At 36.6% G+C, this 14,520-nt stretch overlaps 1 pseudogene; it reads right to left on the bottom strand.

Annotated features, from left to right (window-relative positions):
* Window positions 1–9,710: 9,710 nt before the first annotated feature.
* LOC127491257 (U2 spliceosomal RNA) lies at window positions 9,711–9,824 on the bottom strand (annotated as a pseudogene).
* Between the last annotated feature and the right edge of the window lie 4,696 nt (window positions 9,825–14,520).

Genomic DNA, 14,520 nt, shown 5'->3' with positions numbered 1-14,520 from the left:
GCCCCCTTTGTCTCTTAATATTTGGCTGAAGAGAATAAAGTAACTAAATGTATTTTATAGTGTTACAGGTAAGGACATAGAAATATCTAAGCTCTCTTTTAATGAGAGAGATATCATAGTTAGAGATAATTTAACACACAATGAAAGCTGAAAATAAAACACAAAGCATAAAGCTTACACATGTGATAGAGTCAGCTATTGGCTCAGTCTGAGAAAAATATCTCCAAAGGTTGCAGAATTCCATTATGAAATTTGTAGAATGTTATTATGTCATGAAATATACATCTTTCACATTTTCCTTTTGACACATGCAGATGAAGTAGTTCCTTGTGTGATTGCATTTATGGAAAAGTTGATGGCTGGGTGTTAAAATGTGAAAAGTGACAGTGATTCTTCAAGGAAGGAAAAACCATTCAGAATACTGATGAGAAAAGACAGTATGAATATAAAGTTGGAAGGCATAGCTTTCATTTCCCTATCTTATCTTTAACAAAAGCATCACATCCTGAAAATGGTACCTAGGGTGGATAAGGAAAGGCCAGATTTTGTGTTCCTTTGACAGACTATTACATGCAAATGATGGCTTTTTCTACTGCCTCTAAGTTTTGCAGTAGTTTGGAAAAAATGTCATGAATAGCTCATCAATATTCTGAATTTTAATACATAACAATGTATGATTTTTGTAAGTGGTCACAGGTGCAGAGTTTTGCATGAGTAATCATGCTTACCGCTGTGATTGGAAACACGGTGACCTAAAAGAGAGAGGAAGAGGCGATATGGTTTTGTAAATGTGTAGAGTGAATCTTTATAGGTTATTCACAATTTACATGTGAACTTCAATGACATTGTGAATATGATTCCTAAAATAAACAAAAAGCATGAAAATTTTAAATTGTCACATGCTATTATACAAATTTTGGAAGAATGTTACATGCATGTTGGGGAATATACATTTCAAAAGTTTTACATCTGATAAATAATGCATTTGTAATGAGTAATTATTTTAGTACTTTCTCTGTTCAATTTATTGTATTAGAGCCCAAACCAACTTGCTAAGAACAGGGGTATAGAACAGCACAGGGATTTTGCCTCAGGATCCCAGAAGCAGGAGTGCTTCCGCCTCAGATTTGGGCCCTTCCACCAAACTCCTTCCTGTCTCTCTGCTTTCTGAAGAACTGCTCACTGCCAGTAGGAACCCACAAACATAAAGATTATTGGTCAGGGTTCCTGCAACCCCAGCCATGTCTGCTTACCACTGCTCAGCATTTTGTATGCTCTTAGGACTGTGCATATGCCTGGCCTGCTCACAGTATTCGTGCTGCTTTTGTGGCTTCAAGCCCTAGTTTAGGCAGTGGCCATGAATCTGCATGATCCTCCCTTCCTGTCATAGTACTAGCAGAGGTCCTGTGGCCTTGGACCCATGCATAGAAACTGACTGAATGCGCATCTGAACCCCAAGCATACCTGTAACAGCATGAGTCCCAGGGCTTCAGGACCTTACATTGACAGTGACCAGGGGATTACACAGCCAACCTTCCTGGCAAGGATACAGACCTCATGGTTTTGGGCCCTCACATGCAAAGATGCCAAGGGCTGAGTGCTATGCCCTTCTAGTGCTAATTAGTTCTAAGGCTTCAGGTCTGGTTTCTACAAAAAGATTCCCATCTCGGCACCAGCCACGTGACTTGTGCTCCTCACTTGTGTTCCAAGGATCTGAACACCCCCAATGGGCTCTGGGAGTGTCCTGGACCCCTAGTGCTAGTACCTACTATCACATACAGCTAAAGAAAGTATAGACTACTTTGTGGCATCAAAGTGTAACTAAATCAAAAGAAGGTTACCAAACTGGCACTAGAAGACACATTTTCAGAAAAATCCTTCAGTCTACAAAATAGTTCCTTTAAAAAGCAATTAAAAATTCCCAAGTACACAAAAAAACTACATAGGGATATAAGAAGTTAGAAAACAACAAGGCTAAATATCATGTAATACACAGAATGTAGTAATGTTTTAGTATCAAACTATAAAGAAAGGAATATTGGTGAAATGTGTGATAAAGAATTCAAAAGAATGATTATAAGGGTATTCAAGGAAGATACAGATATTAGAGATGGGTAAACAAAATTAGGCATTAGTGTATGATATGAATAAGAACTTCAGTAGGGAAGGATAGTACACCAAAAACCTAAGGGTTTCAGCAAAAGCAGTACTAACAAGGAAGTTTATAAAATAAGCATTCACATAAAGGAAACCCGAAAGGATATAAAATCAATAACCTGATAATTATATCTCAACAACCTAGAAAAATAAGAACAAATCAACCTCAACTTCAGCATAAGGAAAGATTCAATAAAATGTAAAGTGGAACTAAATGAAATAGAAACCAAGAAAACATTGCAAAAGATTGATGAAGTGAATAATTGTTTTCTGAAAAGATTAACAAAGTTGATAAGCCTTCATTTATACAGAGTGAGAAAAATGAGATAAGACACAAATTAATAAAATAAGAGATTAAAAAGGAAATATTACAAGTGGTAAAACAGAAATAGATAGAATAATGACTACTAGAAACAACTACATGTGAAGCAATTGGAAAGCTTAGATGAATAAATTTCTGAATGCATATATCTCACCAAAATTGAACCAGGAAAACATAGAAAATTTGAAGAGAGCAATAATGAGTGATGAGACTGATCAGTAATCAAGTCTTAAAGCAAAGCTCAGGACCAGATTGCTTCACTGCCAAATTCCACAAAACTCTTTAGGAAAAACTAACACCAGTTGTTTTTTCTCACACTGTCCAAAAATTTGAAAGGGAAGGAATCCTTTCAAACTCATTCTACAAATCCAGCCAAGGACCAAAGAAAGAAAGAAAATGATAGACCAATATCCTCAATAAAGTAGGTAAAAAAATTCTCAACAAAATATTGAAAAATCAAAACCAATAACACGTGATAAATCATTCACTCTCACGAAGTGAGATTTATCCCAGGAGTGCAGAGATAGTTCAACATACACACATTAATAATAAATGTAGTACATCACAACATACAATGAAAGATAAAAAAAATCATGTGATCATCTCAATAGATTTAGAAAATCATTCTGTGAAATTCAACACCCAGTCATGAAAAAAAAAAAAAAAACAACACTTTGAACAAATTACATATAGAAGGAGCATACCTCAGTATAACAAAGATTAAATCTGCCAAAAGCACAGCCAACATCATATGAATAGAGAACAGAATAATTTTCTCTAAAATCTGGAACTAAATAGGGATACCCACTCTCACTGCTCTTTTTCAATATAGCACTGACTGGCAATTTTAGCCAGAGCATTTCGGCAAGAGAAAAAAATGAAAGGCACACAAATAGGAAAGGGAAAAGTCAAACTATCCCTGCTTGCAGATGGCATGATTCTATATGTAAAGAAACTGAAAGAGTCCACCAATAGACTACTACAAATAATAAAAGAATGAAGTAAAGTTTCAGGACACAAAATAAACACACAAAATTCAGTAGCATTTTTATACACCAGTAACAAAATTGTTGAGAAAAAATTATAAGAGGAATCCCATTCATAACAACTCCAAAAATTAAAAATATATTGGAATAAACTTAACCAAGAATGTGAAAAACTTGTACATTGAAAATTACAAAAAGAAGTATGGAGGAAATAGAACAAGACAGAAATGAATGGGAAGGCCTCCTATGTTCATTAATTGGAAGAATTAATATTGTTAAGATGTCAAAATTAAAAAAAGATTTAGATTTCCTATTTTTCCATCAAAATATGAAGAACATTATTCAAAAACAAGAAAAACAGCCCTAAAATTCATATGAATATACCGAAGATCCTGAATAACCATAGCACTCTTGAACAAAATAAAACAAGCAAAGATGGAGTCATCAAAATAACAAACTTAAAGACATACTATAGAGCTGATATATCTAAAACAGCATGGTTTAGGCATGAAAGCAAACACGTAGAGCAAAAGACAGAATGAAAACCTCAGAAGTGCATCCAAACATTTACAGCCAACTTATTTGTGATAAGGTAGCTAAAAACCTAACCTAGAGAAGAGACAGTCTACTCAATAAATGTTGCTGGAAAAATTGGATATCTGCATACAAAAGATTTAAAATTGAGTCCTACCTCTCACCCTCTACAAAAATAAACTAAACTGAATCAAAGATATAACTGTAAGACCTGAAACCAGAAACTATAAGAAGAAATTAGCCGCGGCGGCCATTGGAGGGTGAACCAACGGCAAAGGAAGACCTTTCTCTCCGTCTCTCTCACTGTCCACTCTGCCTGTCAAAAAAAAAAAAAAAAAAAAAAAAAAAAAAAAAAAAGAAAGAAAGAAAGAAAGAAAGAAAGAAAGAAACACTTTAGGACATGGCATAACAACTTGATAAGATATCAGAAGCACACACAACAAAAAATATAGGCGAATGGGATTATATCAAGCTTAAAGACTTCAACTCAACAGAGTGAACAATTAACAAAGTGAATGGACAACTATAAAAATAGTAGAAAATTTTTGAAAAATATTCATATGACAAAGGATTAACATAAAAATACAAAGAACTAAAAAATTCTTCAATAAAGTAATAAATCCAGTTATGAAATAGGAAAATCATCTGAATAGACATTTCTCAGAAGGAACACAAATAGGCAACAAGTACATGAAAAAATGCTGATGATCCCCAGCCTCAGGGAAATACGAATCAAAACCACAATGAGGTATAATCTTGCTTCAGTTATAATGACCATTATTGAAAAGGCAAAAACCAATAAACAGCAGTAAGGATGTGGACAAAAGTGAACCTTTGTCCATTGTTAGAGGCAATGCAAATTAGTATATCAATTGTAGAGAGCAGTATGGGGGTTCCTCAAAAAATTAAAAATATATCCACCATCTGGCTCTTGATCTTCTTGCTGAGTATATACCTGAAGGAAATTGCAATAGTGTTTGAAAAAGATATGCCTTCCTCTGTTAGCTAAACACTATTCATGCGAGCCATGATATGAATCCATCTAGATGTTCATCAATAGATGAACTGATAAAATGTAGTATATATACACAATGAAATATTATTCCTCCATAATAAAACATGGAAGCCCGACATTGCAGCAAAATGGATGGAACAGGAAATCATTGTATTAAGTGAAATAAGGCAGTCACAGAAAGCCAAACACAGCATGTTCTCTCTCATGTGTAAATTAAAATAATAATAACAATCAACTTATACATACATATATACGATCTAATTTTAAAATTGTGATTTCTAGAAACTTGGAAAGATAGGGAGAGGAGAATGGAATGAGTTGCATATACAGTACCAAAACACATTAAGGTGAATATAATGGGTTCTCATGTCTTATTGCACAGTGGAGGTGACTACAGCTCATATTCTTACATTATATTCTACGTAAAGAATTGGTTCAGCTCCACACACAAAGAAAAATAGGGAAATGGAAGGGCCCATTGCCCAGTGTGGTGAAGTTATGCTATGTGTTGAATATTGCACTGTACCTCTTAAAAATGTAAAACTATTACATGTTAATCCAGAGTTTTTAAAAAAAAGTGTTTAAAAATGTTAAAATAATTTATGTACTAAAGAATCTCAACCATATCTCAAGACATCTTTCTATCTTCCAGACTAGATTATCTGTGTAATTGATATCTTGATTATATGTTAGTAACTGTTTTGAATTCAGTGTTTACTAAACAGAAATTTTGATAGGCATTCCTCTTCAAACTTGCTTCACTTCAAAAACATTCCATTTCATGTAATAAATGTTCTGTTTCCCCTTTTTGCTTAAGCCATATATCCAGAGTATTCTCTATCTCTCAAATCTCTCATATTCCATCTTCAGTCCATCGGAAAATTTTATTGACAGTGACATCAAAATACAGATATAGCCTATACCATATGCTTAGTTAACATTTTCCTAGTAAAACAGCACCTCTTGATTTATTTTAAGTAGCTTTATTGAGATATAATTCACATACATCATACCATTCATCCCTTTAAACTATACGGGTTTGTTGGTTTTCACTGTGTTTGCAAAGTTGTGCAAACGAGCAGAATCCTTTTTTTCTCACTCAAAATAAATCATATAACTGTTAGTGGTCTCTGCTTGTTCCCTCTCACCACCTCCACTCCCAGCTCTAAGACATCATTTATATCTCTGTCTTTATCTGACTATCTATTCTTGATGTTGAGAAAAAAATTCCTCCTATTTGTTTATAAATACATCCCATGAATGATATCTTCCCAACTTCTACTTCCCCTATCCCAAACTCTGTTCACCACCATCCTACTTTCTTTTTCTATGAAAGAGGCTTTTTTTTAAACTTTATTTAATGAATATAAATTTCCAAAGTACAGCTTATGGATTACAATGGCTCCCCCCCCCATAACGTCCCTCCCACCAGCAACCCTCCCCTTTCCTTCTCCCTCTCCCCTTCCATTCACATCAAGATTCATTTTCGATTCTCTTTATATACAGAAGATCAGTTTAGCATACATTAAGTGAAGATTTCAACAGTTTGCTCCCACACAGAAGCATAAAGTGAAAAAGACTGTTTGAGTACTAGTTATAGCATTAAATCTCAATGTACAGCACACTAAGGACAAAGATCCTACATGAGGAGTAAGTGCACAGTGACTCCTGTTGTTGACTTAACAAATTGACACTCTTGTTTATGGCCTCAGTAATCACCCTAGGCTCTTGTCATGAGCTGCCAAGGCTATGGAAGCCCCCTGAGTTCACTGACTCTGATCATATGTAGACAAGGCCATGGTCAAAGTGGAAGTTCTCTCCTCCCTTCAGAGGAAGGTACCTCCTTCTTTGATGGCCCATTCTTTCCACTGGGATCACACTTGAAGAGATCTTTCATTTAGGGTTTTTTTTTTTTTTTTTTCCCCAGAGTGTCTTGGCTTTCCATGCCTAAAATAGTCTCATGGGCTTTTCAGCCAGATCCGCATGCCTTAAGGGCTGATTCTGAGGCCAGAGTGCTGTTTAGGACATCTGCCATTGTATGGGTCTGCTGTGTATCTCGCTTCCATGTTGGATCGTTCTCTCCCTTTTTTATTCTATCAGCTAGTATTTGCAGACACTGTTCTTGTTTATGTGATCCCTTTGGTTCTTAGTCCTATCATTATGATCAATTGTGAACAGAAATTGATCACTGGGACTAGTGAGATGGCATTGTTACATGCCACCTTGATGGGATTGAATTGGAATCCCCTGGTATGTTTCTAACTTTAGCGTTTGAGGTAAGTCAGCTTGAGCATGTCCCGAATTGCACATCTCTTCCCTCTCTTATTCCCACTCTTATATTTAACAGCAATCACTTTTCAGTTAAGTTTCAGCACTTAAGAAGAATTGTGTATTGATTACAGTATTCAACCAAAAGTATTAAGTAGAACAAACAAAAAAAAAATACTAAGAGGGATAACATATTAAGTTGCTCATCAACAGTCAGGGTGAGGGCTGATCAAGTCACCGTTTCTCATAGTGTTCATTTCACTTTAACAGGTTTCCTTTTTGGTGCTCAGTTAGTTGTCACCTATCAAGGAGAACAAGTGGTATTTGTCCCTTTGGGATTGGCTTATTTCACTCAGCATAATGTTTTCCAAATTCCTAACAGGGATCACTTTTCAGTTAAAATTTAAACACCTAAGAATAATAATTGTGTGATAATTACAGAGTTCAACCAATGGTACTAGAGCAAAAAAAATACTAAAATGGATAAAGTATTACACTGTACATCAACCGTCAGGACAAGAGCTGATCAAGTCACTGTTTCTCATAGTGTCCATTTCACTTCAACAAGTTTCCCCTTTGGTGCTCAGTTAGTTGTTGCCGATCAGGGAGAACATATGGTATTTGTCCCTTTGGGACTGGCTTAATTCACTCAGCATGATGTTTTCCAAATTCCTCCATCTTGTTGCAAATGACCGGGTTTTGTTGTTTTTGACTGCTGTATAGTATTCTATAGAGTACATATCCCATAATTTCTTTATCCAGTCTACTGTTGATGGGCATTTGGGTTTTCAAAAGAGGAAATCCAAATGGCCAACAGACACATGAAAAAAATGTTCAAGATCACTAGCAATCAGGGAAATGCAAATCAAAACCACAATGAGGTTTCACCTCACCCCAGTTAGAATGGCTTACATTCAGAAATCTACCAACAATAGATGCTGGAGAGGATGTGGGGAAAAAGGGACACTAACCCAGTGTTGGTGGGAATGCAAACTGGTCAAGCCACTATGGAAGTCAGTCTGAAGATTCCTCAGAAACCTGAAAATAACCCTACCATTCAACCCAGCCATCCCACTCCTTGGAGTTTACCCAAAGGAAATGAAATTGGCAAACAAACAAGCTGTCTGCACATTAATGTTTATTGCAGCTCAATTCACAATAGCTAAGAAAGAGGCTTTTTATGATCATATATATGAGTGAGATTATCCAGTTTACAGTAGCACTTCTTGGATCTTAAAGTCAGACCTTGGAAGAATGCACATATAATATTCATTTTTCCATTCCTTCTTCAACTAAAATAACTGAGAGAATATTCTTGGTAAAAAAAAAAAAGAGATTTATTTCAGCTTACACTTTGGAGGTTCACAGTTCAAGGTTGGGTGGTCCCTTAGTTTGGTGTCGTGTGGAGGCTAGCAATGGCAGAATGTGTGCAGATGTAAAAATCATGTGGTGGTCCTGGAAGCAGAGGGAAAAGATAGGCTGAACTTGGGTTAGATAATCGACCCTCTCTGAAAAACAACATTCAAATACAAAACTCCCAAAGACCTAATGACCTCCCACTGTGCTCACACCCTAGCCAACAGAAGTAGGTCAAGTCTCCAGCCTAATCCATTAATCTTTTGCATTAGTTCATTAACTATTAGTGTAAGCTTTTTAGGTTTAAATATCCTCATGAATTTGGGGAGCTGAGTACTGTTCAATCTACAAGAGTATGCATCTTTCAGGTGAATTTACATAGGAAAAAAATTATATCTACATCTCCAAAACCCAACTCGATAAAACTTCTTTTAATTTTTAGAGAAACATTTAAAATTTTCAGAAGCTTCATTTATTTATTTGAAAGGCAGAGTGACAAAGAGAGAGGGAGAAACAGAGAGAGAGAGAGAGAGAGAGAGAGATTTTCCATCATCTAGCTCACTCCTCAGATAGTCAAAATAGCTGGGACTGAACCAAGCCAAAGCAAGAGGTTGGAGTTAACAGCTGGGTCTCCCATATGGGTGGCAGGGACTCAAGTACTTGAGCCGTCATCTGTAGCTTCCTAGGCACATTAGCAGACAGCTGGATTGGAATCAGCAATTCCATATGGAATGCCAGCATCCCAAGTGGTACATGCCACAGCAGAATGTCCAATTAAACATTTTAAGACAATGTTTTAAAGGAATATTTTGACAAAATAATGTGTAAGGAAAATCTTGAATACATTTCAAATAAAATTTATATAATATCAGAATCATGTAGAAACATTCAAATATTTCAGCAAAGGAATTACGTCCTTTAGATTTGTAACAGGTACTAACAGGTAAAACTACTGATAAAGCAAATTTTTGTCAACATTTATATGAATAGTTTTGTCATAACAAAACATTTTGCAGCTGGTTGTACTAATGCATTGCTTATATACAGATTTTTTTTATTTTTAGTAATATATTATGGTTTTAATAACAATAATAATGAGGAATAGTGTTGGGAGGCAGGGAGTCTAATATTAAACTGATAAGAACAGATAGTACACTTGATCTTAGCCAAAAGGCCAAGAAGCGATTCAGAGTGTCTAATATTCAGCAGTGTGATACTTACATGAAGAAAGCTTCATTATCTACCCAGAATCTAATCACTGTTTCTTCTAGTACCTCTGCCCTGGTATGAGCTGCCATTTCCCTTATCATGAATAGTGCAATTTGCTTCTGTAATGGCTAATTTCAGGTGTCTACTTGATTGATAAAGCAATACTTAAAAGCTTGGAAAGGCATGGTTTTATGTGTGTGTGAAGACATTTCCAGAGGTGGTTATTCTGTGTGAGTGGACTATGAGGAAGATACATGCTCAGTGTGGGTAGGCACCATCCAGTTGTTTTCAGAGCCTGGAGAGGGTAAATCTAGGTGGATTGATTGCTCTGGTTCTTATAGGGACATACTTGTCTCTTCCTAGACATCAGAACTCCAGAGTTCCAAACTTTGGACTCCATGTTTTACACTAGTAATCCTTTCCATGGGTATTTCAAGTTGTCAGCCTTGAATGAAAGTTACAGTATTAGCTTCCCTGATATTATGTCCTTTGAACTTAGACTGGGCCATGCTACTGGCACCCCAGGATAGCAAGTCGTGGGATAAGCAGGATAAGCAGTCGTGGGATTTCTCAGTTGCCATAATAGCATAAGCCAATTCCCCTAATAAATCTCTCATATATTTGTACTCCTATCTTACTGGTTCTCTCTCTTAAACAATCCTAATCAACCTCCCTAGCAGGTGTTGGCTGCTTTTATCCCTAATATTACTCACCTCTGCTGCATCCTTACCACATTAGCCTCATCAAGTGTTTTTTTTTTCTCTCTCAAACTCTCCTCTAGTCACCAACAACTCCAACTCCATGCACTCTCAGTTCATAAGCCTTTTGCCTTCTTGTTCCCTGAATCTGTAATGTTTTTCCTTTGAATAACTTCTTGGTTAATACTCTTTTGATATTTCCTAAATTTTAAAGATGACTTCATATTTATTTATTTGAGATACAGAGTGGGGGAAAGGAAGGAGGGAAGGGGAGAGAGAGAGAGAGGGAGGGAGGGAGAGGGAGAGAGGGAGAGAGGGAGAGAGGGAGAAGGGGAGAGAGGGAGAGGGAGAGAGGGAGAGAGGGAGAATCTTCCATCTGCTGGTTTACTCCCCAAATGCTTACCACTTCCAGGTTCAGCCCAGGCTAAAGCCCAGAACCCAGAACCAGGAATTCCATTCTTGTCTCCCACATACGGTGGCTGTGGTACAAGTGCTTGGACCATTTTCCCCTGCCTTCCCAGGCACATCAGCAGGGAGCTGGATTGGAAGCAAAGCAGCAGGGACTGTGACACTCCAATTCGGGATGCTGGCATCACAAGAGGTTCCTTATTCTGTTGCACCACAAACTGGGCCCCATTTTAACTATTTTTAAGCATAAGCATTTGTATTGGAAGACTTTTATCTCCATAATTCAGATTGTTGAGAACTCAGTTTTTGACTCATAAGTAGCAAGGCAGCCACATAAGTTCTATGCACTGAACTGCAGTCTTGTCCCTGTTGCTGACCAATGTCAGAAAACTTTATGCAGAAACACAAGGCATTTAATAGTTATGGAAATTCACACAAATCCTTATCTTAGCCAATATAAAAATTTGCTAATGATTAGAGGAGGAGGCTAGCAGAGAATAGGCAAAAATTCAGCTTCAAAGCACTGATTTTTTTGAGGTGATCAAAGCCATCAAACCTGGCTTCAAAAAATACCTCCTTTTTTCCTTGAGACATATTTGGTTCCAAAGTAACAGTAGACATCAAATGTAATGTGTAGAGAGACTTATGGAAAATAAAAGAGCTCAAATTTGAACTTTTAAAAGATTTGATTTTTTGATATCTATTATCTATTTACTGCAACTGAAAGAGAGAGATTCCATCCTCTGGTTCTCTTCCCAAATGCCCATAACAGCCAGGGTGGAACCAGGCAGAAGCCAGGAATCAGAAACTACCTCCGGATCTCCCATGTGTGTCAGGGACCCCCATCATTTGCTGTCTCCTAGATCCATTAGCAGGAAGCTGAAATCAAATGCAGAGGTGGGACTTGATTCCAGGTCTTCCAATATGAGCATTTGTTGTTCAGCCAGCTATGTCCCATAAGGTCACAATTTCAGATTTATTTATCATAAGAATCCTAGACTATCATGCTTTCTGCTTAAACAAAGTTCTTTGATAACCAATTCTTTGGTTACCTCTATGCTAGGAACTGCCATCACAGTGTTTACAAAGTCTTGGTCAAAGCCATTGGCAGCATTCCTAACACTGAGGAGTGGAGAGCAAGTTACAGAACAGCTGCCAACAGTTCTGATTCCATAGTGTATTATGGAACGCACATCTTCATACTATAGTGTAAGATATTTGAAGTTGAAATCTAGCTTAAATGCTTATTAACTCTGTGACTTTGGACAAACTGAATTATTTCTGAAACAGTGTCCTATTTGTGAAGCGACATTAATATTTAGTCCATAAAATTTTGCATGATGACATGAGTCAACCTTGTAAGTCAAATGCATCTATCATTGTCACTGGCTATTAAAATTTCTTTTTTTTCTGTGTTTTACCTATTTATATCATTATTAGATTTTATATCTATTCATATGATAATATGTAAATTGCTAAACTGTGAACACAAATATTTTATTTTTACATTTTCTGTAGATGTCTTTTTTTACTCTCTAGCTTATTTTTAACTGGTCGATATTGCCTTTGTTTCATAGACGTCTTAAACTTAGTGTAGTTGTCGCTCCCCCTCTTCACGGAGGAACGACACTGGACCCTGCGCTGTTCTTTTGTCTGCTCGGCCCTTCCCGGGTTTGCTGCTGGTCCTTCCCGGGTTGGCTGCCGATCCTTCCACCTCTGTGGAAGGGCGGTGACCCCTGCCACTTTCCCCACTTCCGCGGGGGAGCGGCACACCGCCGGCCGGCTCTCTCGGGGGCTGCACAGGTGTTCCCTCAGATGTTCCTCTTAGATGTTCCTGGTGCATGTTGTCTCTCTCCTCCTTTATAGTCCTCTTCCACCAATCCCAACTCTGCTACCTACAAGCCAAGTACGCTGCTCTCCTCCAATCAGGAGCAGGATCAGCTCCTGCAGGTCATCACTCAAGTTGGCAGAGGCAGCTGTGTAGAAGTTGTTACTCCCTTCTCAGCGCCATATTGTGGGAGAGCAGATGCATAGAATAAGTCTTAGTTCCAGTAACTTAGTCTAGTCCGAGTTGCTCCCCACATGTAGTAAACTTAAAAAACTGTATTAAGGGGCTGGCGCGGTGGCTCACTTGGTTAACCCTCCGCCTGTGGTGCTGGCATCCCATATGGGCACTGGGTTCTAGTCTCAGTTGCTCCTCTTCCAGTCCAGCTCTCTGCTGTGGCTCTGGAAGACAGTGGAGGATGGCCCAAGGGCTTGGGCCCCTGCACTCACATGGGAGACCAGGAGGAAGCACCTGGCTCCTGGCTTCAGATCAGTGCAGCGCGCTGGCTGTAGTGGCCATTTTGGGGGGTGACCCAATGGAAGGAAGACCTTTCTCTCTGTCTCTCTCTCTCACTGTCTAACTCTGCCTAATAAAAAAAATTTTAAAAAGCTGCACTATTATGATTTATGTTTTTAAGTATTATATTAAGGAATGCCTTCATTATTTCAATGCCATTAAGAAGTATATGAAGCATTAGCAATAACAGATTTTTATTAGTGCTTTAAATTTTTACAATCTGAAAAGCTCAAAATATTTTTTTACTTTAATTTGCATTTATTCCACTACTACTAAAGTTAGCTATCTATTTTTGAAATTGCTACCCTTTAGGGTTTACTTTGAAAAGTTTATTCACATTTGTTCTTTTACTATAGACTATTTATTTTGTTAAAATTCTTTGTATATTATATAAATTAATCCTTTGTCTCTTACCATTATTGCTAGTGTATTATCTATAGTTTCATAGTTTCATTTATTATAGACTATAAGAGTGCATCTTTTGTCATGTCAGATTCTGTTTTTGATATGATCGGTATATGTGTATACTATATATGTATAACATGTTTGTATTCTAGAGAATAGCATTTTGTAACTAAATTTTGCCTCCAGGAATGGAATTTATTTCCATTTGTCCAGACCTGTATATATTCAGTTATGATTTTTTAGTATTCTGCATGTCATTCCTGGGTCTCCCTTACTAGATTCTTTCCAAAAAACATTTTAGCTAATTTTCTTAACTGGCATTTTAATGTTAAAGTTAATGAGAATTCATGGAGTTAAACCTAAATAATATGTGTGTGTTAATATATGTCTTAATGCACTACTGAATTTAATTTATTAATATTTTGTTTAGAAATATACTTCTTTATTTGTGATTTTAAATTTAGTTTCCTATTTTTAATATACACATAAATATTTTACATATTTATGGAGCACTATGTGAAAATTTTGGTACATGTGTAATGTCTAATCTGTGCAAATGTATTTGCCTCTTCAAACATTTAACATTTCTTCCTAGTAAAAACATTCAAAATCCTCTCTTCATGTTTATTAGCTTATTTTTAAAAAAATATATAGTATTAGTGGCTTTTGATATAACTAAATTTTATTTACTATTACACTTACAAATTTGACAGGAAAAAATTTCTAATACTTTTTTGCTGATAACTGGATTTTTCAAAATACAGAAATGATCTATATATATGTTGAACACTTATTCAAGACAATATATTGTTATGATTGGA

This window comes from Oryctolagus cuniculus, chromosome 11, assembly GCF_964237555.1.
Source record: "Oryctolagus cuniculus chromosome 11, mOryCun1.1, whole genome shotgun sequence".
NCBI classification, from domain to species: Eukaryota; Metazoa; Chordata; class Mammalia; order Lagomorpha; family Leporidae; genus Oryctolagus; species Oryctolagus cuniculus.
The sequence above is the reverse complement of the archived record's forward strand: the minus strand, read 5'-3'. Positions and strand labels throughout refer to the sequence as shown.